At 36.9% G+C, this 24,566-nt stretch overlaps 1 long non-coding RNA gene and 1 pseudogene across 1 annotated transcript in view; one reads left to right on the top strand and one right to left on the bottom strand.

The window, feature by feature from the left end:
* Positions 1-24,566, top strand: part of LOC149265595 (uncharacterized) — a 181,520-nt gene that overhangs the window by 85,531 nt on the left and 71,423 nt on the right. The window lies entirely within an intron of this gene.
* On the bottom strand, positions 5,434-6,464 carry LOC149265596 (uncharacterized; annotated as a pseudogene).

The raw sequence follows: 24,566 nt of genomic DNA, 5'->3' as shown, positions 1-24,566 counted from the left end.
AAATATAGTTTTGTTAAATGATGGTTGTGATGAATAACGAGAACTGATGTCTAATGGGCAAGCATCCAAAAGGACTTGAGTATTATTTGGCATTATTTTGGTGAATCTTTATATGGTCAGGATTTCATTTACATAGCTAATAATTATAATTTGAATTTGGTCGGGATTTCATTTCCATCGATATCCTTTGCTAACGGTGCAAGATGAAAGTGCAAAATGCTTATTGCAATTACAATTTCACTCTAAACTAACATTAACATATTATTGAAAATTCAAAATATTACAACAAATGAATCAATACCGAAAATCTCATTTGAAAAGGTGAAAATATCAGATAGCTGATTCTCGTTCGACTCTCCTTTAATTATAACACCCGACCATGATTATGCTAAACATTGACTTCACGATGACGAAAAAAATTAAAGGCCAATTTTAATTTAGTATAATAAATATAAATGATACAATGACATAGATTGTCACGAGTCTTGTGATAATGATAAATAATAAAAAACCCCACCTTTTTTAAATTAATTTGTTTTTTATATCATCATGAACAATGCAAGATGCAAAAAATACTGAATAAATTATTTAAATTTAAATATGGATTATTTTTCTTTTTCTTTCTGTAATGATCATTATATTTACTCAAAGATAATACAGTTAATTACAAAACTTTTATCCTATATCATTATAGTTAGATTATGAAAGCCTTATCAATTTATTTAATGCGCAGAACAGTGAGCAACGAATTTAATAGTTTTAGTTTGCCCGATTTAGGTGAAAACTCTACAAGTTGATTTTAGTGCATGGAATAGTGAGTATCTTGGAAGATTTAAATACTTTTATTAGTGTGGGTTGTTAAATATGTTATTTAATGGTGATTTGGGTGGAAAATTTAAAACCACTCATTTATTATAACATTTAATTCACTATTTTTATTTTTATAAATAGCGTGAGCTATGAAAGCATCAACCACATTTATCTTTATTCAATTTTTAGTTGCAATGGGATTCAAATTCGTGTGAAATGGAACGTTGCACTGATATCATCAAAGGTTGTGAAGCACAAGATATAGAAAGGAGTTTCTTTGGGATAAAATTTGAAGTTAAGATGAAATTTTCTTAGTGTGTGTACAATGTTTGGTATATGTTATTCATAGTTAGTTATTTCCAGTTTTACCGACCACTCTCTAACAGATGCCGAGTAGAGCCCTACTACTAAATACCATGGATGGAAAGAACATCAATATATATACATGTTAAATTTTTTCCGTACTGTCTCACAAAAAAATCAAAATAAAGCAACAAAAATCCCAAAAGTTTTAAAAATAGAGTTATTTTTATTTTTCTTTTTGTAATGATCATTATATTTACTCAAAGATAGGACATTTAATTACAAGTCAAGCTTTTATCCTATATCATTATAGTTATCTTATGAAAGCCTTATTAGTTTATTTAATGCGTAGAACAATGAGCAACGTGGAAAATTTAATAGTTTTAATTCGTATGGTTAAGATGAAAACTTTATAAGTTGATTTTAGTGCGTGCAATAGTGAGTATATTGGAAGATTTAAATACAAAATGTTATTTAGTGGTGATTTGGGTGGAGAATTTGAAACCACCCACCCATTATAACATTTAATTCACTATTTTTTTTCATAAATAGCGTGAGCTATGGAAGCATCAATCACATGTATCTTTATTCTATTTTTTAGTTGCAATGAGATTCAAATTCATGTGAAATGGACGTTGCAATGATATCATCAAAGGACGTGAAGCACAAGATATAGAAAGGAGTTTATTTGGGATAAAATTCAAAGTTAAAGATGAGATTTTCTTTGTGTACAATGTCTGGTATATGTTAGTCGTAGTTATTTTCAGTTTCACCAACCACTCTCTAACACATGTTGAGTAGAGCCCTACTACTATCTAGATGGAAAGAACATCAATATATAAACATGTTGAATTCTTTGGTACCGTCTCACAAAAAATACAAAATAAAGCAACAAAAATCCCAAAAGTTATAAAAATAGAGATAAAATAGAAAGAAAGTCACTGATAAAATAGTCATGAAGTCACGATCTTCATAAACTCCAGCAAGTCATTTAATGGATTTGTCATTAGGCATTAACTGCATAATAAAAATCTCCATATCCATTGGAATCTAATGCAGGGACTGACATTTGGCCTCATTTCAAGTTGTAATAATTTCACATTGAAATCACCCTCTTCGCCCGTCTGGGTCTAAGTGGGTGAAATTTCAGAATAGACTTATTTGTCAAATTGGCCGGTTTTCACACTTTTCCGATCTATTTTTGTAGTATTAAGTAAAGATCTTGACAATCTCATGAATTTTTAAACTGTATTTGACAGACAAATCATCGGTGACTGTGATAGATATGGATTTTTACTGAGAATCTAATCTCATTCTCTGAGATTTTTATCATTTTTGACCAAAATTTGTTCTTAATTATTTACTCTAATGACAATATATGGTGTGTCGCTGCAGTGGTATATCGATATAAAATTTTGTTGACAGACCCGACCAAGTCGGGGTCGGGATGTCTAGTAAGGTCGGGGTTTGTTAACACTCCAAACCAATGTTGTCAATCTAACACGAGGTCCGACCTTCCGAATAGTCAGGGTTGGCCAAATCCATTCCAAAAAGCTTTTGTAAGCACATCGAGAGTTCGACTGCCGACTCCCTGAATTGGTCTAGGGGTCGATGATGATTATTCATTATTATTTTCCTCTTTCGATTTGACACTACTTTTAAAGCAATGTATCATACATGAATATGCATATTAACTTCATAGCAATAAAGTTTGAATGAGCGAGGAGATATAACATTATTTTAAACAAGGAAAAAATTAAAGTCTTATTATTGAGTAAATAGTAATAATAAATATTAACACAATTAAATATGGATTAAACTTGATGGTGAAATATGTTATAATTTTAATTTTTAATACTATATCCTCCTTAACAATGAAAACTTTAAAGGTCCCATGTGATGGTAGATGGTGAGATCTTGTTAATGTTGCAGTAGTGGGTCCCAATGGAGCAGTCAGGAGGTCGGGCCCAACTTGAGGTCAGGGTCAGGCCTTGGTCCTCCTTCATTTCTTAATGAAATGCCGACTCCAACACTTCGGACTACGCCAACTCCCAACACTTCCGACTACGCCAACTCCGCCTAGGCATTCGATTGCATGTCGTCATTTTTATAAACATTTTCATATCTACACAGATGTAGCATGAAAGATAAGTTTACAATGTCATACAATAAAATCAATTGACTTCTTTGCAGATAATTTGTGCAGGTAAGCATAGTTTCCTTACCGATATACCAATATGCTTTCAGAGAAAAAACTAGCCTTGTATAAAAAAATAAAAATAGAATCAACAGCAATTTTTGATGTGCAGCTGAAGCTTGAATTTTCAACAATTTATGGGAATTTGGACTTTTTTTGTGGAGTCTTTGATTTTATTTGATAGATAAGATCAAATCTGAGTGTGTATTCCTGATAAATCTAGAAAATTGCGGCGAGATGGCTACATGGCCCCTGGTATAGGATAATTAAAAGTAAAATCTATTAAATAAACTTAAACGACCGAACTTTATGCTGATTTTTACTGTAATACTTCATATTTCCAGTAGCCGATGTGCTTAAAATCCTTGAACTTGTGAAAGTCGTTTCAAGAATTTTGCATGGCTAAGTTCTGGCAATTTAGTGGTTTTTTTCTCCAGCAAGCTCGCAAATTGATACGACCGAGGTTCTGAGATGAACAATATTCGTTGCAAGTGATTGAACTGTTAATTTAAATTTCTTTCTGTCTGGTCAGACCACTGCTTCTTTTTCCCCTCTCATTTCTTTTTCTTTGGCACCGTTTACGGAAATGCAAAAGGATAAGTAGAATGGAGGTAACTGCGGTTTTTAAACATCTTTTTCAATGGGAGATCCGTTATTATAGTGGATTTAGTTGTTTTTTATTCCGAATTTTGCGCATGTGATCTAAGGATCAAAATCTTTGCGTTTTGCACAAGTGATTCCTTCTGATAATGCTTTTTTTTGGGGGGGTGGGGGAGGAGAATTTGGTCAACTTTGTAGATTTATTGTTCTTGATATGTAATCAGGTAATCTATGGGTATTGACCATGCTTTCCTGTCTTTGTGGATGCATGTTTGCAATTTGTGTGTTTGAATGGATTGCCGAGAATTTCATCTAACATGCAGGTGTCGATTAGGTAATAACATCTTCACAATTAAATAAATTGATCAAAGCTTGAAGGGGTAGATCAAAGTAGACGTGAGAATTGCATAACAAAGCATCTGTGTTGTGTGCTTTTAAACCTTTGGTTCACCTTGAGAAATATTTGGTTCAAACACATTTTTAAGTAGGATCTTTTCCGCATGTTGTTGCCTTTGTATCCCGTCAAGTGTTAGAAGAGTCAGGCCTTGATCTGACCATGAGTCGCCCGCATGATGGTCATTCCATGTCCTCATTCTTTGGAAATCCCTTTAGAATGTTTATTCGTAAGAGATCATTCAATTCATCTTCAAGGGTTAATCGGATATTGAAAGGCTTCGAAACTGCTTTATTACAAAGATTAGAGCATCTCAAGCTGAATAAGCCAAACGATTTTATAGATTTTTCATGGATGCAACAGGCCATGGAAGTCTTGTTCACACTGCACTGTGATCTGAGAACCTTAGTTTTGGATCTCCGGTTTCCTATAGCAAAATGGGATAAAAAAATGGATTGATCAATATCTAGATGACATTGTAAATCTGCTTGATCTTTTTATTGCATTGAAAGCTGAATTTTCATGTCTCGATCACCACCACCTTTCGTTAAATCATCACCAGTGATAATTAAGTGATAATGGCCACCCATTAATAGCAGCCTCTCATCACAAAAAGTAGTATTGTAAGCCTATGCGTTCATGTAGATCCATCATGAAGGATATTGTGCACATGAGATTCTCATAAACGTATGTTTGTAGACAAACTATTTAGAGAAGAGCAATAGATGAGTTCAAAAGCAAGAAACTGACATGCCACAAAATTGTTATTCTCATTGAAAAAATAAACAGTACCTTCTGTGTAATAAAGATATTTCCTTTCATATGAAGGTGCCTAGGCAAAAGCAAAGGCTATGGGACAATTACGAATTCATCAATGTACTTATGAAAAAAGAGACTTTGGGAACCCATCTGGATATATCTTCCAAACCCATCCAAACACAGATTTAATTTATCCAAAACACTAAGGACGTTTTGGGGATTGACTGGAACTACCCCAAAATTCCCACCTAGTTGTTTCGGTAATAATGGATCTCTGCTCTAAGGCAATAATGTTATCCCATATCTATTTTTGTTAGGACTGAATTTGATGAAAAATATCGGTCTATTAAGATCAGAGTTCGAAAACCTTTTAGATGGGACCAATATTCTGGTCAAAATGTTGATCAAGAAAATATTTTCATAGAATTATAGATTCCAGACCAAAGTAAACTCCACCAATTGTTGCATATTTGGCAAAATTTTTGGGTATCTCCCTTTGAAACTGTTTGAATTTCTCTGCATATATCTTTGTTCAATTTGGCCTTGTCCATGGAAATGCACTAAATAGAAAGCCACCAACACCTGTACCTATGCCTCCACTACAATAGTGCTTGGTAGATCACACATGACCCTTGTTTGGTTAAGCTTGCAATTAGTTGCTTCATAGATTCCAAGTGCAGATCCAAATGCTAGAGCACCCCTCACCATAGAATATGGAATTGCCTTCCATTCAAAAGCACTGGAACTTGCAACTGCATGAGTAGCTCGACTGCTCCTCCGATTACGGACTCGCTAGCAAATGCTCCTATGAACATGCCTATCGAGCTTTCACCCTTTGCCAACTCTGACATTTTATTGGCATTTTCGCTATTATAATTACTTTTTTTATGTAGCCCATGATGTGAATTTGTTGATTTGTTCTAAACTAGATAACCAGTTATATTAAGTACGTTAGTTCCATTGCTAGTTAGCTATTCAATTATCCACCGAGTTGTGTCATTGAAACCTTGCAATCACGAATTACCGTTAAACAAGATTTCACTTGTTGGTATTAAAATGAAGCAACTACATGTTCGAATTGTAAGGTATCATATTTGATTTGTTTGTATTGATATCAACATTGTAATTATTAGTATGAGAAAGCGAACAATTTCCTTAAGTTGACTCTCCATCCAGAAGTCTACTGAAGTTCTAAGGATCCTTCCATTGAATGGTTCACACTTGAGGTCAAGAGCTCTAAATAATTCAATTCTTAATGGGTTGAGTGGGTAACAATGTCATCACGACACAAATGGTCATTTACCACTCTCCCTTGTAATTGACGTAAAGGAAGCAAATATGCTCCTATGAAAGATCACCAAATTTGGCACGTCCTTCCTTCTCTCCTATGGCGGTGGCCATGAAGAACGATGATAAATCACAGACAAAAAGAGCGATTCTAGGGAGAAAAAATAAAGGAGACCTGGTTAATGTTGCTCGTAGATATTTGTTATAAATTATAATCGCAAACTAACTCTTGTTAAAAGAGCAAGATCATGGTCAACATATTGATTTACAGGGGAATGGAAGGAATTTTAATTTTGCTACAATATGCCTGCATTGTCATTTGACTTGAAGCGTGCCATTAAGCCACATAGATGCCTAGTTATGGAAGTGAAATGTGCAAGTCCGTAGTTGGGCCTTCATCCCAAATGCTGGCCGGCAGTGCTAGTCGGGTTCAAGGAAGTTAGGCTCGTTGTCTGTGTGAGGACATGGGACCTTGACCACGACTAGTCAAAAGCGTGCCATTAAGCCACATAGATGCCTAGTTATGGAAGTGAAATGTGCAAGTCCGTAGTTGGGCCTTCATCCCAAATGCTGGCCGGCAGTGCTAGTCGGGTTCAAGGAAGTTAGGCTCGTTGTCTGTGTGAGGACATGGGACCTTGACCACGACTAGTCAAAAGTCGGGCCTTTGAGTTCCAGCACAGGTAAGACCTCAACCTCAACTAGTCTTTTGATAAGCAGTTGTCTATAACGGGACTTTTTGAAAGCCTTTCTGGCAGGTTTTTCCGGTGAAAATCCGGCAGTAATTTATTGGAATCGCAATTTTGATAGCTAGTTTCTGCACAATCAAAGCGTCCCAGGGGTTTTTCAGGGTGCTGAATCCGAATATGCAGTTAAAAAACCATTTTAACTGCAACAAATCATGATTTAATCTCAGTTTCTTCCGCCGGATTCCGTCACCGGAATCTCCAAAAAGTCGCATTATAGACAACTCCTTTTGATAATGTACCAGTAAGGCATGCCTTTTTGACTTCTTCACTTATTATTTTAAAAAGATGAACACTAGCGTATGAGGTATATATTTTTTATATTATTAATCTATTTCAATAATTTAAAATTATAAAAAAAATAAAATATAAATTTTATTTATGTTAATATAAAATTCAATAAAATCAATGGTTTATATGAATTCTAATATATAAAATATATAAAAATGAATAAAATCAATGGTTTATATGAATTCTAATATATAAAATATATAAAAATGAAAAATGTAATTGGTTATTGGATTTTTCTACTTCTATAAATTTGTCTAACCAATTTAAATAATTTTATTCGTTGTGTTAGTTTTGATAATTGCATCATGTTGAAAAGATAATAATCAACTCTTCTTAATTTAAAGTAAATTCAAAAAGCAAATATATAGTTGTTTATGTCAAATAAAAAAAAATATATATATATATATATTTTTATATAAAAAGCAATTGAGATTTAAAGGTTTTCAAAGATGCTGGATGTGTAATTATTTTTCCATTCAACATGAAGTTAATATATGACATTTAAGATTTTTTAGCAAAAAAATATAAATAAATTTAATATTTTTATATAAAATTTAGTCTAAATATTTTAGAATATTAAAATTTAATTAAAAAATGTATGAATAAATTTAATATTTTCATATAAAATTTAGTCTAAATATTTTAGAATATTAAAATTTAATTAAAAAATGTATAATTATTTTATTAAGATTTGTTTAGTCTAAATATTTTAGAATATTAAAATTTAATTATTAAATGAAAAATTAATATTTTTTATTTATATATAATAAAATTAAATATTTTTTTGAATAAGCATGAAATATTGTTAAATAAGTCAAGTACAACAAAACTAATAACTAGAAGTAATGAATGAAATGTTAGTTTTATAACATTATTAGAACTTTTAAGTGACTGATTTGGAGAAGTTGCAAAAAGTAAAGTAAGATGCAATTTTGTTTATTAATTTAAAAGTAAAGGCAATGATATTTTTATGTTAAAGTTTTAGGATATTTGAAAAATAAACTTTTATTAACAAATAATTAAAAAGAAATAAAAAGCCTTTATTAAAAAACTTGAAATAAATAGTTTTTATTAAAAACTTTAAAATAATATTATTTTTTCAATAAATATATTGTTAATAATTTTTATTAATAAAAAGTGGTTTTATTTCAAATAAATTTAATTTCACAGATATTATTTCAACTAAATAAACTAAAATCACACAATTCATATATGCAAATAAGCAGTGACATGCCACCACGTGGTTCTTGTCTTAAAAAATGATTAGTTTAATAGTTCAAAAGTTTTTTTTTTTTGACAGAAATGGTTATATTGTGATTATATTCCTCCTGGCCTAAATGCCAAGTATCTGTATACAATGAGGATGTCTAGATCCTGAAAAGTCTCACTAATGGAAGTGAGAGTATTATTATGACTTGAGATCTTTTTCCTAGCTTGGATTTCTATAGATTCTATATCCGCTATTTTCCCCCACCTGGATATACAGACAATTTTTTTTAAGATCAAGCAGTAAAACATGGCGGCCCGCGGCTTATGGGATGGGTTCCCATGATTCTTTTCCGTCTTTCAACTTGACTCCGGCGGAGAGGAGGGCTGCTTTATTTGCTTCGCTATCCGCTTCTTTATTATGAGCTCTCAGAACATGATAATAGTTCAGCTTCTGAAAAGCGTTTTCTAGGCCCTTAATTCTGGAAATCATCCTGGCTAGACTAAGATTAGCAACAGAGGAGTTAGAAACCATTGCACAGTCTCCTATAACTGTTGCTTCCCTTATGTCTAACTCCTTTAGAGTCTTAAGGCCTTGCAGGAGGGCCAAAGCCTCAACTTGAGTGCTGGTCATGTGTCCAAGCCCCCAAGCATATGAATGAATTTTTTCTCCCGTTGAGTTTAGGACGACACCTCCAGACCCTGCTCTGCCTGGATTACCCTTAGCTGCCCCGTTGAAAAATAGAAAGTGCCTTGATTGCGATGTAAGCCAGTCTTGGAAGTCTGCTTCCGGTTTTCTTAATTGCCAGTCTTTGAGAGATGGAGCATTTCTGGTTGCTGGGAGAAATTGTAATCCAAGGAAAGAGCCCCAAATGATATCTTGATGACTGAGATTAGCATCATCGTTTATTTGAGATAGGCATTCCTTTATTTGGCACTTGATCTTAACTTCGATGATCTTGTGGTGCTGTCTAGAATTCCTGAAGGTTCTTCTGTTTCGTTCCAGCCATAACTGCCAGCAAATGACCTTTGGAAGAGTGGCCCAGGCTGATTTGATTAATTAATAGTTCAAAAGTTAATATACTAGGTCTAAGGTATTAATATTTTGAAAATAATTCTCAGTTATGAAATGTATATCTGATTAGAGTGTTAGACCTGCACGAATAAAAATTATGGTAATTTAGATATGTGTTTCATAAGTGTTTTAGTGACTTAGTCATCATTTGTTCAAGGTAAAATAAATAAGAATATTTATATTAATATTGAAAAACTAAGTTTATAAATTAAAATTTTATTTTAGATATAAAAGTAGGGCCTGAAGTATGCCCTAAAACTCTTGTGCTTGGTTAAGAGCTCGTCTTCCTTGGACGTAAGGAAACATGTTAATGACCCAAGACCCAGAGGCATTTGGCAGGAGTGAAACCCTGCCCCCTTATGGACCTCCAACGGGTTATTCCAAGTGGCGTGGCTTTCCTTGAATAACGGTGATGAGTCAGCCTGCATTCATGATTAGCAGCTAGAGATGGTTGTCTTCACTGCTTTTTTTGACAACCGAGTTATGATAGGTTTTCGCACTCGTGAAAAAAATAAAAGCATAAAAGTCAGTTGCAATTAAAGTAAAGTACTATGTTCAGGAATTTAACCTTATTTGTGATCTCTAACAAAAAAATATAGTGGAGAGCAGAGTTTTTTATTTCTCAATTAAGAAATAATTCGCATCAACTCTGGTGTAGAAAAGATCTAAAGAAGCTTGGGAAGAACGAGTGTGTAGATTTTACACTTTTAGGCAGCGGAATCTGAAAAACATTTCATTTTGGAATGTGATGCTTTCACAGACAATTATGGCAATATGTTAGCATGGGTCCTTTGGCATTGTCTTTTCAGTGAGGGGACTGTTAGAAAGCATGGTTTCTTTGGCATTGTCTTTTCAGTGAGGGGACTGTTAGAAAGCATGGTTTCTTTGGCATTGTCTTTTCAGTGAAGGGACTTGGGTCAACTCATCATCAATACTGTTAGAAGATTGGGTTAGTTCATCATCAATTTGAATAAGAAAATGATTGAATTGCAAAAGGCAAAAAGGAGAGAGGCTAGTGGTTATTTAGTCTACTCAACCTTAAAATATCATCTATTCTTTATCATTTATTCATTGAAATGAGTAGATATTTTGGTAAATAAATATTTAAATTCAAAGATATTATGGGAAATAAATGTTTAGATAAAGATAAGATAAGATAATTATATTTATATCCAACTAATGACCACGGAGTAGGGAAAAGGGACTGTTGAGTACAATGATGTCTATATAAAGCGGGAGAACCAAATGATCTCCTATAAAAGATACAGTGCATGAAGTAAATCAACATTTGGCCCTAGCGGAGAAGATCTAAGAGCTAATAGGTCTGAGGATCAGACCCATCTCTCCTAACATCTGAGGCTAAATGAATAACAATGAAGAAACTCAACAAAGTCTGTTAGCCCGATGAAGAGCTGATGGCAAGTGCGGACTGTCCACTAAATCTTTTCCTGGGGGGTTTGCGCGCTGCAGAATGATGGAGGACCTAGTCCATCTTCTAGGAACAGATCTGAGATGGATCTGCTGCTGAGATCTCGTGTGGCAGGGTGAGGTCCCACAAATCCTCACTGATATGGAGTCTGGATATGTACTGGTATCAATCGATCTCTTGGTGCCCCTGTTTGAATGTAGTACCCTGAAAAATGTCGCGATCCTCTGTGTGGTGTCTGGTTTGATGGGAGGTGAAGAATATGTGCTCGGAACCTGAGAGTCTCTTGCATATATAGGGCCAAACATCTCTGATCGAGATACCTGGAAAAAGTCGGTGAGGGCCCAAGAATCTCTGAATAAGCAATGCAACCTTCCTCTGATCTCGTAGTAGACAAGGCATCCAAGAATGAAGTTTACCTCGGTCTCCACGTCTTGTAAATGACATACCTGGCAGAGTTTGTCTGGTCTATCCACCTAGTGGTTCGTCTCTACCCGAAGTCTATGAGAACCTACTCTGAACTGGCCTAGAGGAATGTGAAGAGCATGCATCTAGTGGTGAAATGTATACTGGGGTCGAACAATGAGCCGTCTCTCAACTCCAAAAAGTGCTGAGCGTAGAAGGCCATCTTTGGGTGCAACCCTCTCAGAGGATTGACCCAGGTGACCTGGACGAACTCCCTGTAGATGTCCTCCCTGATGATCTTGTTTAGCTCCTATCTAGTAGGTGAAAGGTGACTAGGAGCATCTGAGGAATATCGGAAAGGTGGGAGACGATCCAACTGAATTCCCACTGACTCTAAGAGATTTGAAACTCCTCTAAACCAACATCTGGCTCGTCCTGAGGGAGTAGAACAGACTATAGTCTCAGAAGAGAAATATGCCAAGTAAGGATAACGGTCCCTACTCTTTATCGAGTCTGCAAAGCCTTGGACACGATGCCAGAAAGAAACCAATTTGAAGATCGTCTCAAGCCAAACAGGTTGAGCTCCAAACTCTGCAAGGATGATGTACTGCAGTACTGCCAGTTTGCACCTAATGATGCGGTGAAGAAGAAGAATATGGAATCTCTCTGAAGCCCAATCCGACTGAAGTAAAGACGGTCTTCAAATCTCTGAGCCATATAGAATAGTGCGATGGATCAAGGTGTCCATCAGACTCATGTTGGACGAGATGTCTTGGAAGTGATGTCGAAAGCACTGTCTCTCGACAAGGGATAAGGATCCATATCCTTTGTTGATGTGAGGCTGAAGCGCTGGTTGCAAACTGAAGCGGGGACCTGAGAATTGCACCCCCAAGTAAGTATACGTGCTGGTGATCTCAATCTCCTCCCCTCTGAATAGAAAGTGAAGGTCTAAGGTTTTCTTCACCCCATTGAAGATCATAACCTTGGTTTTACCCAGGTTGATCGTCAACTGTCGATGATCACAAAACAAAGCTAAGGCATCCAGCTGCCTCTGTAATCCTTCTGGGGATGAGGAGAGGAGGACCACATCGTCAACAAAGAGTAGAATAGATATCAAAACCTGGTGAAGAAGGCAACCATCAGTGTCCTGGATATGCTCGTGTAGAAATGCTTCCAACTCATCAATATAGATCCCAAACAGGGTAGGGGACAATGGACAACCCTGTTTAACCCCAATAGTGCTTCAGATGAAATCAGACATCCCATGGGCCGTGTGAAGACGACCAAGAATAGACTCATATAGGCACATAATAGCAGTCAATAGGGTTGCAGAAATGCCAATATCTCTGAGTCTCTGGAGCAAGGCCTCCCTCAGAATAGAGTCAAAAGCTTTCCTAAAATCTATGAAACAACAATAGACTTTTGAAGAGCGGTGTCGGGCCTCCTCAATCACGTCGCGAAGGGTGAAGATGTGGTCAATGGTTTGATGTGCTGGTTGAAACCTTGTGTGCCCCCTAGCTCCGAGTTGTCTTTGCTCAAGGTCACTGGAGAGCTTCCTATGTAGAACAATAACATACAACTTCAAGAACATGTGGCCCACCATGATCGTTCTATAGTTATTAGGATTTGAGCTGGAACCTGATTTGTGGATCAGATGGATGATGTGGTGTGACCATGTCGGTGGAAAACCTTCACAGACTATATGGTTGAAGAGATCAACCAAGTAGCTAACCAAAGCATGGAAACTGTGCTTGGTAACCTTCCTCATCGATTGCTTTGTTCTTGTTCATCACCCAAATGGCCTCTCTAATATCTCTGTCTGAGAATAGGTAACAAGAAGAGGATGGGGAGGTAACATGAATTTGGGCCTGCTTGGGAATATCACAAAGGTTGGAAGTGTCAGAGAACATGGATGTAAGGTCGAGGTCAGGAGGAAGAGGGTAGCGTCGGGGAAGGATGGTAAGCCAAAATTGTTTAGGGGAGTGGGCAAGGAGAGCAGAAAGTTCCCGTCTTCTATGAGAGACAAAGAGTCATTTCTTGTGACGAAGGAGATGTTGATAAGAAGATTTGAATTCAGAGTAGAAGGGTCGAGAGTGGGTGAAAGCATATCGAGGTTCTCGATGTAGAGTCTTGCATTTGCCATCGTAAATTTAAAAATAAAGTAGAACCGGAGGATACCAACAGACTTGACGAACATCAAAACTGGAGGATACCAACACAGGAGAAGTCGAGTTTACACATTGCGAACAATTCTCAGGGTTGCGTTATATTTTAAACACGGTGACACATTTGATGTTACAAGGAGTTGCGGCCAGGTGATTGCTTCACGAATAGGAGCCAAATTTTCCATAAACCCGGGAGGGATCACACTAGGCAGCGGAGTGCATTAGAGGGGTAACGTTGTCAAGGGCCCATCATATCACTGCTCTCACCAGGGCTGATTACATCAACAGGCCGTGGATCACCAGTGGACAGTTCAGGGGGCCAATCACAATTTGTTATCATCAGGGTTGATTACATTTTCTGCGGGCCAATTTGAAGAAGTAAATCAGTGGGCCATGTCACTAGTGGAAAGTTCAAGGCGGTAAATCACATTGCTGGTATCATCAGAGTCTATTACATTCTCTATGGGTTGAGTCGAAGGAGTAATCAGTGGGCCATATCATAAGTGGATAACTCATTTATTAGACTACGTGACCATTGGGCAACTCAGAGCCACGTTCTGCTGTTTCAAGCGACGCATTGCCATTTACAACCCAGGATGATTTCATTAAACAACTTTCGGGTTGAGATTTTTGCTTGCCAGGGCTAGGCAATATCATATCGACTGCAACGAATCTCATCCCCATGCAGATCGAGTAGGTGATCTAAATTAAAGTCTTGAATCTGCAATTTGAATTTATGGCATTTCCCTACCTTTTCAGTTTTCTTACCGTCAGCTACCATAACCTTCATGTTGGGCATGGGAAACGAGAAAATATTGAGTCTCTTCACCATGGTTGAGTCCAAAAAATTGTGGGTGCTACTGGTATCGATCAAAAAACCATTACATTGTTCTTCTTCCTTGACATCTTGGAACCTTTTAAAGAACATATCCTTAAATTTCCCCCAACTGATAGCAAGTGTCATCTTCTTCCACCACATATACCAATTATATGCTTCGCCTTCCATTTTCATTGAAGCATGCCTGATCTTTTCATCATCATTGTCAATATCATAAATATTGAAATATTCTTTTGCTTTATTGAGCCAAGCAACGCTGCATTTTTCGTTACTGTCGAATTTGGATTGCTCGATTTTTGCTCTTCATTGATATGTCTCTATTGGTGAAGCGAAAAAAGGGGTATTGATTTGAAAACAACATATTGGTTTATGGATTCCATAGATGCCTATTTTGAAAATTCGTGTTACTATTTTCTTTATTAGGCGTGGAAGATGTCTTTGGAGACTCGGGTTTCTCATGTGCATCAATGATTTTGATGAATTTAGAGAATTGAGATGTTGAGTAGCCTCGTTATTCTGGAGTATTTGATCAGGTGGAATCTCCAGGCTAGTACAAATACAACCCAACATCACCATAACTTGATCCACCTTAACTGAAAGATCTACTTGATCCTTTTTAAATTCATTCTTTTTCTCCTCGAGTTGACTCTTTATTCCCTTGTGTTTTGGAGCTCCTCGATTTTATCGCCTTGTCTGGTCACCTTAGTCTCAAGGTCCACTAGTCTCTTATTGAAATCGGTCATCGACATTGATGAAGCCATTGAGCGGGTCTGAGGTGGAGTATATTTATCCAGCTTAACTCTTTTCCTTAACTTGATCCTAATTTTTTTTTAATATCAATTATATATATCAAATATAATATATATATTAATGTATATATATTAAATATAATATATATTAATTATAATATATATTAATTAATATTAATGTATGGTCTGCTATACAGTTTTAATATTAAATACTATAGTGCGATTAATAATCTGATTCACGATCACGCTATATTGGAAGAATGAACCGATGGCTGAGGAGCGGCGGCGATGGGAAGGAACTAGCGACTGTTGGAACGTGATAAGGAGGAGCAGCAGTGATGGGCCAGACAGAATGACAAGGACGAAGGACTGGACTGTCTGTCGTGACGGAATGGAGGTGATGGTGAAAGGATATGCCACGGACATGACGAAATAACAAGCGAAGTGGATTTACGGACAATGGTGGTTGGGGCAGTGCGGCTTAGAGGCGGAGAAACGGATTGCAGTTAGGGATCAAGCAATTGGTGGGAGAAAAAAAACAGCTGACGACAAAGAGGGGTGGCAGAGACAGGGACGAGTGAGGGCGGAAGAATGGTGCGATAGTTTGAGCAGCGGATGGATGTAGCACAGTGGTGGCTCTGATACCACATGAAAGAGACAAACTCAACAATTATCATAAAGTATATATATTATTAATGAATGAGTTGATGCCTTACAAAGCGAGAGGCCCAGGCTTAAATACAACCATTTGTGCCTCTTGGTGAATGGGCATGATCTTTGATCACGCCCTATGCCCTGATTAAACTAATAGTTTACAGAATAATTAATTTTTATATAACATGTGCCTTGAGAGACAATGATGAAGGTGTCTATTAGTCATTGTCTCCCCAACATTGTGCTCTATTCTTGTGGATAGATAGAGCTGTTAGTCAAGGCCTTGCTATATGACAATGCTGGTTGATATGATGAGATGCACTGATATACGCTGATATGATAGCTTATGAGATGGTTTACCAAGCCAACTCTTCTTATGAGAATTCTTCAGTATGAGAATGTCCAAGTGCCTTGTATGTATTATGAATACCTCCCTAGTTAAGAGGGAGTGTTGAAAAGTGTAAGTAGGTTCGGTCTTTATAATGTCTAATGTAATCATGATTTGATGTACTTGATGAAAAGAGAAAAATAAATTTTATCATTATTATTTGTAGCATGGGTTTCATGCTCAAGGTCATTTTTTTGTAGGTCAAGCACCCATTGAGTGCTTCTAGGTTTCGTCATTGAGTTAATTGAGTTATTGTAATATGTATAAGACCCATTTGGACATCATGTATCAAGTCAAAGAAATTTATTGTAAATTCAAAAGGCACCCTCCAAGACAAGTCAACCTTGCTGCATCTAGTCAGCTTACATGAAAGGAAAAGTCAGCCTATTAGGGCTATCTAGAAGCCTCTATATAAGATGGAAGTTGACCACATTTGAATACATCCATTCAACTCACAAGAAGTTCGATCAAGGAAAGAAAAATAGCCTTAGAACCAGTGAAGAAAAGGAAGATTCCAAGGAAGAAGAATCCAAAGAAGAAGAATCCAAAGTTTAAGGACTGTTTTTGGGGAAGAATCTCGCACATGTGCGAAAGAGCTAGGGCTAATTTTGTTGTGGCAAGGCCGAATCACCGTCACTCAATAAGCCGAATTTTGGTGTCACATCATCTAGTATACAAGCCGAATTTCCAAGGAAGGAGAACTAATCCCAGTGAAGAAGGAAGAAGGAATAATTCACCATTATTCTTTCACACGTGTCTATCTAGGGTTTCTGCAGTGGCTGAAAATTGCAGGTCCTTGGTTGAAGGAGAAAGTTGCAGCAACTAGAAAGCAAATTTGACTGGCATTGGCTTTGTGGAAGAGAAGCTCATCAAGGGAAGGTTTGACTTGGCGTTGGAGGGGTCTTTGTCAAGGGAAATAGGTCTTGGAATTCGTCATCTGAACATTCTATAAGAAGAGAAGAATTCTTGTGGGTTGTCCTCTCAAGAGGAGAGGTTTTGGCCCTGACTAGCAACCTGCATTTTGTGTTCTCTTGTCTTTTTGATTTTCATACTTTGGTAGCTGTTTGACGATAAGAACATAATACTAGTAAAGTGAAAGAAGAAGCTAATATCAATTATACCAAGTTAAGTAAAAGAACATCACAAAAAGTTATCAAAGTAAGAGAAATCACCTAATCTAGCTGCCCCTAGATTTCTCAACAGATCCCACCCTACCTAGTCACCTTTCTTCTTGTTTTGTCACAGGTTATTAGAAGCAGCTTTGGTTTGAGGAAATTGGCAAATTGTGGGATCTAATTGTTTGAAATCGGCAAATCGTGAGATCTAATTGTTTGAAATCGACTCTTGTTTGAGGCAACATTCGATATCCATCTGAGGCGAGTTCTCAAATTCATTGAAGACTATTCCAAGGAGGGTTTCAGTGCCTTAATTCTCTGTGACATATGATTTTCCTAGGGATAGAATTGCGGATTTATTGGCATTTTCGTGGGACAGTTCTGAGGCACTTTGCCCCTCTCCTCCCCTCCCCTGGCCGCAGGAGCAGCAGGGGCCACATGAGCCGCAACCGCAGAGGCTACAGGGCTGATGGCTCCCTTCTTTCCTGTAGTCGAAATTCAGAGGGATATTTTGGTCAATTTCTGTAGTAGAGTTTGGGGTTGTCCTGAGGCAGGATTGAGATAGTTTGACCATTTTCTGTGGCAGAGTTGGATAATTTTGAGATAGATTTCAGAAGGGTTACTTGAAATTATGTCTCTACATTGCTCTCTATTTAAGCCTTTGCCATGGTCTGCCTCGTCATCTGGTCCTGATGATGAACCACACTTGTTGGTTCGAAACGCGTTGGCTAAAAATTTCTCTTATGTGATTTCTACCGAAAGTCTTTGCTTAATTCATTATGGATCACATAAGCTTGAATACAAGAAAAGGGTTTTCAGTGTTAATTTGGAGGTAGATTCAAGGCAATCCATGAGACAAAGATGTGGTCATCCTCCTAAATAGTTCAACTATCATCTTGAGGTAATTCAACCCCATCCTTGAAGTCGAAGTCTAGTGGCTCTTAATTAATTTTCTGTAGCAGAGTTTGGGTTTGTCCTGAGGCTACTTAGATACCTCTGATAATAGAATTTGCAAGGAATTGCAAGCTGTTGTACCTATTTCTAGTCTGCGAATCAGTATAGGGCACTTCAAGTCGTTTGATAAGAAGATAAGGTACGTTTGCTTATTGATCAATCTCCGTTAAATTTGGAACTTGTACTGGCATTGTTGTCATATTTGTTTATTGGTTGAATCATGTTACTATGTTGAATGGACTATTGTATTACATGTTGCTGAAGTGAACAATGTAACTTACTGTGGACTATATTTCATGTGCTGTACTATTGAATGAAATCTTGTTTATTACTGCGCAAGCAATTTTTTTATTATTAGAAAACCTAGTTTCTAAGAAACCCTAAGGGAAAAATTATCCTAGGTCATTACAAAAGTTAAATTTTGAAAATTAAAAACCTGGTAAATTAAATAGAGGTCTATTACATCTTTGGTGCTTGACATGCAAGTTGGACGTTGTTTTCTTTGATTTTTGAGTTATATGTTCTTTCTTATCATTTGCACTTCTTGTGTGAAGTGATGGTCCTTATCGCAAGAGCATATAGTTTGCTCAATTTCCATTATGATTTGATTTAACATTTCACATTTGTCGATGCTCCAATGATTACTAAAACTTTTAAAATAATACTTTTATTTTTATTTTTGTTCCTAACAAGAATCCAAACTTACTTGTATATAAATAGTGAATACAAGGGTTTCACTTTCCTTCTTAAACCTTGAATTGAATTTTTTCTCTTCATTTCTCTTTATTTTTACCTCTTATAACTCAATTTTTTTCCAATCATATAAGTATAAAGTGTTTCAAATAAATTTTTTTTTCCTTCTAACTTTGTACTTTAATGAAAAATAAGTTTAATATTATCTTCACAAATAAGAAACAAAAAATCTTTTTTAAATCGCCGCTGGCTTTATAAGCACCTTTACAAACTTTGACTTTGTAAGGGAATTGAATAACCCTCACATTCACAAACTTGGATAAAACATTTATTATCTCCACTTAATTACCCTTTTAAATGAGGTGCTTCCCATGGTTTTAATATACTTTTTAATTAATCTGCCTCCCACTTCCACGATGGTACGATGAGCACAAATTCCTTTTGACAGTTTATAGCAACAATTGTGACTAGACAGAACTCCAAAACCTAACACTTTCTCCCCAATGATTAAAAAAGGCCTTTATGACAATGCACGAAAACAATTATGTTGAATGCATGAAAGATGCAATAGCGTCTTTGGATCTGTAGCAGAGATATTGGCAGGAACACTGTATGACTGAACTACATTTAATTTCTATGGTGCCCTGAGATCCAAGGACCATGGTTGTGGATTATTACCTATGAAGTTTGTTTGTTTGTTTTTTTTGTTTTTCTGTTTTCAGTATTGTGGTTCAATGTTATCAGAACCGGACCGGTCATCGAACCAGTAGACCCATTGGACTGGGAACTGGTCAGAATTGGACGAAAACCAGTAAAAAAGCCAGACCAAAACGGTCAACCAAAAACACATAAAATATTCAAATTTTAAAGAAAATCACATACATTCATGTGCATCCATATGAATCCAAACCATTTACACACAAATAAGGAAAAGTTATCATTTATAGAGCATGTAAGGGTGCACATAACCAAAGTAACATAGAGTACAATTCATAATTGAACCAAAAATACATCAAAAAACAAAACCTAGATGGCATCTTGCATCCAAAAAAAATCATGCTACAACAAATACTATAATATCATCAAAATCTTCGCCTATATTGGGATCTTTGTCATCAAATCACCCTTTAAGCATTAAATAAGATAAAGAATGCTTAGCATGTCAATTCAAGATTTTGTTTGAGCGATAGGTACATTTTTAGTAGGGTCATCATAGAGGAGTTCAACAAACAATGCCACTAACATTAAGGTACTTAGAGGAATTGCTGCTCTTGATTAAATGCTAGTTTGATACCGTATTACATGAAAAAATCCAATGGAAACATTGCAATTCCCCCAATCCTGAAATGCTGAAAAACTGTTAAGTCTACTGGATTCTGGATTTTTAGTGAGATCTAAAATTTTATTTTCTCCATATGGAATCCAATGAGGTCAGAACCACTCAAACACCCTTAGTCATTTCATGGTAATGTTAAAAGTTTAACTAAAAGTGATGTCACTTTTACTTTAAGAATTTAACATTACCATGAATTGCATAGCAATAGTAGAGCCATAGGCTTGAATATAAGGCACCTGTTGTGGGTTAGTGCCCAACCAAGGCAAAAATTAAAAGAAAAAAACAAAACAGGCCCCACTTGTTGTGTTCATGCAGCTTCACTGAACCGGTACCAAACCGTCCGGTTCGGTGAAAATGGCCAGTTTGGTACGGCTCAAGTCATCAGTCCGAGCTGATTTTTGCCTCAAAACGATTGGACTGGCTGGTTCAAACCGGTTCGGTTCGGTCTTGATAACACTGTTGTCGTGACATGCATGAGTGTAGATGCCCCAGTTCTCTTTGGCTTTACTAACCAGGCTCTTCAGGCACACTCCTTAATGTTGGCGGCTGTATTCAGCGACGTATGCTTAACGATGCATTAGACACTGGTGTTTTGCAAATGAGACCTTATTGGTGGTCGTCTGAGTGACTGACTACCCACTGTAATTTCGAGCAGTCAAGTTGTTTGATAGACTTCAGGTAGCAATTCTGTTTAGGTGGCTTTTGCCTTTACAAATTTGCTTGACTTGGTATTTCTGCAATTGTAGCAAACCTTGTTCAATGGGGATTTCCTAATATTTATGTTCCCGATCCTTCCTAATTCCTGGTTCTGTTCTTCAAGTTTGTAGTTGAAAGAATTTTCTTTGAAGTTGCAATGGTTTTTTTCCCCTGTAAATGGTGAAGGGTTGGTTCTTCTGGTCAAAGACTTTGAAGAAGACAGAGAAACTCTGAAAAAATAGGGGTTGGCCACAATGTTGCACGAAGAGGGGACGCCGAAGCGTCATTTCCAAAAATATAGGAAGTGAAGCGTCCGCGGAAGCGTCTGCTATATATATATATATTTATATTTTTTTGCATTTATACTCAAAACAAACATCCCAAATACCAAATTAATTGTAGAAGACATGAAAACATGCATATTTTTGCATAAATCAAGATAGATATGGCATCCATGATTCCATTGTAGTTACTAGTATGTACAACAATCATCTATATTCTAGCTATTACAAACATACATCAAATTTTTAAGCATATTATAAAACATAAAACATTTAAGCATATTATAAAACATAAAACATAGAGCATATTATGATTTATCTAGCAAGTGAGCAACTGTCAACATTTGTCATGTCCAAAATTCAAATAATAATGTTTACAAAATATGTCACTTGGTCACCGCCAAGCCAAAAAGGTTCAAAATTCAAATTCACAAGTCTACAAGTCTAATGAGTAATCTATGACAAAAAGTAGTAGATTGTGAATATATCTACTAATCTCTCCTCCTTCCACCACGAAGAGAACGTGGTGGCGGGCCTCCACGTGGTGGCAATGAAGAAGATGGTGCCTGTGGAAGTCGTGGCACTGAAACTGATGAAGAAGAACCCCCTGCTGTTGGTGTTGAACCATGGAACCTAGGAACCAAGGGACCAGATGGGGGTGGGGGTGGCATATCAACACGGTCATCATCATCCTAGAATAGCTCAAAAAATTCATGCAAAAAAAAAAACACTAGTTAACAAAAAAATAAAAACCATGAATTAGAGAAATGCTTTATAAGGGAAAATTGGAAAATTCATACCACAATGGACATACCTGGATAAGAGCATCCTCTAATTTCTCTAATCGCAACACTCCATCCTCCAAATTGAGCTCCTTTGGATTCTTGTCCCAAATCAACAAGTCTTTATTAGACTTTGCATCTTCACAGTAATGGGACAACAATCGCAAGTTGTAATGAACATAAACCAAGCTCTCTGCCCGATCTAAATTCAACCTGTTCCTTTTAACACTGTGGATGAAAGAATAAGAGCTCCAACACCTCTCTGCAGAAGAAGTGTTTACCACCTGTTATAGCACCCGCAATGCCAAACTCTGTAGAAGTGGAGTACCCCCTCCATGCATGTTCCACCACTCAAGAGCAGAAAAAGTCTCTCGATCTTTAATTGCATGCATGCTCCCAAATGGACCAGTGTTGAGCGTATAGTTGCTCACCTGTCTCCGTACCAATGCAGCCTCCTCCTCATCAGGGATTAATTTACTCAATGCAGCCATATATTTTTTGTGAACCTCTTGATCTTGGTGTGGTTTTCTCCTGCTTCCCCCCCCAGGTGCTGGTGTTGAAAGCCATGATGGATGATAGTATTTAGGTGTCAAAACATATGCTAATGCATGCAATGGAACATTTAGCATTTCCCATCAGTTTTCCACCTCTACACAAATATAATTGTACAAGGTGGTATCTCTAGGCTCAACAATGTCTTTAATCTGCCCCAACATGCTATCCATTTGCTCATACACCTCCCCAATTACTGGTCGATCTGAATCTGCAAACTTGATCATGTAATAAATTGGTTTGGTGAATTGCAAAACATATTTAACCTGTCCCCAAAAGTAACTGTCAAGAACAGTGTCCTTGACTGCATTAGCACCATCTATGTCAGTGTTAATTTCATCCCATGTTTCAGCACACATCGGATTAGTTAAAGCTTGTCTCACCTTCACTAGCCGCCTAAAGGTGAGGTAATAACTAGCAAATCTTGTCTTTGTAATTTTAAGCAATTGCAACTTGGAGTAAGTGCCATAGAAGTAGTTTACCCTTGTATGCCCTATGATGAATTTAATGAGCTGCTTCCCTCTCCTGTAAACCTCAGCAATCCACCCACATTCTTTGTGTTTCACAATATCATGCATCAAAAGGTTCAATGTGTGAACCAGGCACCCAGACCAAAAGATGTGTGGATGAGTACGCTCAATAATTTTTCCTGCTGCCTTACAATTTGCTGCATTATCTGTGATCACTTGAACCACATTATTCGGACCAACATCTTTGATTGATTTCAATAGGATATCTGCAATGTTTTGTGCAGATGCAGTGATGGAGGAGGAGTCATGACATGCAATAAATACTGCACCACTAGAAGAAACACCAAGAACATTTATCAAATGTTGGTTTCTAATATTTGTCCACCCATCTGATAAAATGGATACCCCAGAATCTACCCACTCATTTGTAAAACGTGTCAAAGCTCTTTGAACCTTAGCTTTTTCTCTTTCTAATAACACTGTTCTAGCTTTCTCATAGTTGGGGGCCTTGTATCCTTTTGGGGCTTCATTGATGGCCTTTACCATTTCATGCCAATAGGGAGAGCGAAGCACATTGAATGGTACACCGCAAGCACAAAGAAAACGGACTATCTTTCCATCCACATCATCCCTCCCAGCAACATTAAGGAAATCCCCTGTTGTTCTTCTACCTCCAGAGCTTGCAGAAGTACCATGAGGAGATGAGCAACTACCAAATTTAGAGGTTGCACTTGATTCAGAATGAGTTTTTTGTTTCTTGTTTTTTGTTGTGCAGCCATCTCTATTTGGATGTATTTTCTTCTTTCTTCAGTTGAAATGTTTGGGCAAATTTGTACCCCCACAGGACCCTTTTTTTCATCACTGTCCAGCACCCCACAAAGATGCCTCCTTAGACGGGTATATGAACCACAATATGGTTTTCCTCCATGACAACCATGAGGGCACACAAATTTGTAAGATCCACCACCCTTTCCCCCATCAAGTTTGGTCACATAGTTCCACAAGGGTGTTGATGTAGCTTTCCCATCTTGTGTTTCAGTGTCCCCTTCAGGTTCATCCCCTTCCTCTTCAAACCCTTCCTCCTCATCATACATTGGGTCACTCATATTGGGACCATCACCACTGTCCTCTTCTGTTTCTTCCCTTCTATTCCTATTCACCTTTGCCATCATTACAACCAAGAGTGGAATGATACATAGAAGTCAAAAGAACACCATCTTGGAATATGGATATAGGTGGTGGACAACCTGTAAATAAAGGAGCAAGTAGAAAGAATGGGAAAGAGTAGGAGAGGGAGGAGAAAAATACAAAAAAGTTGTCAAAAAAATAAGGGAGTTTGGGGTTTGAACTTACCTCTTTAGCTCTTGTAGATGAAGTCCTCCAAGCTCTTGCTCCAA

This window comes from Pinus tabuliformis, chromosome 6, assembly GCF_031772625.1.
Source record: "Pinus tabuliformis cultivar Carrire ecotype Pingquan chromosome 6, CPIR1, whole genome shotgun sequence".
Classification (NCBI taxonomy): Eukaryota; Viridiplantae; Streptophyta; class Pinopsida; order Pinales; family Pinaceae; genus Pinus; species Pinus tabuliformis.
The sequence above is the reverse complement of the archived record's forward strand: the minus strand, read 5'-3'. Positions and strand labels throughout refer to the sequence as shown.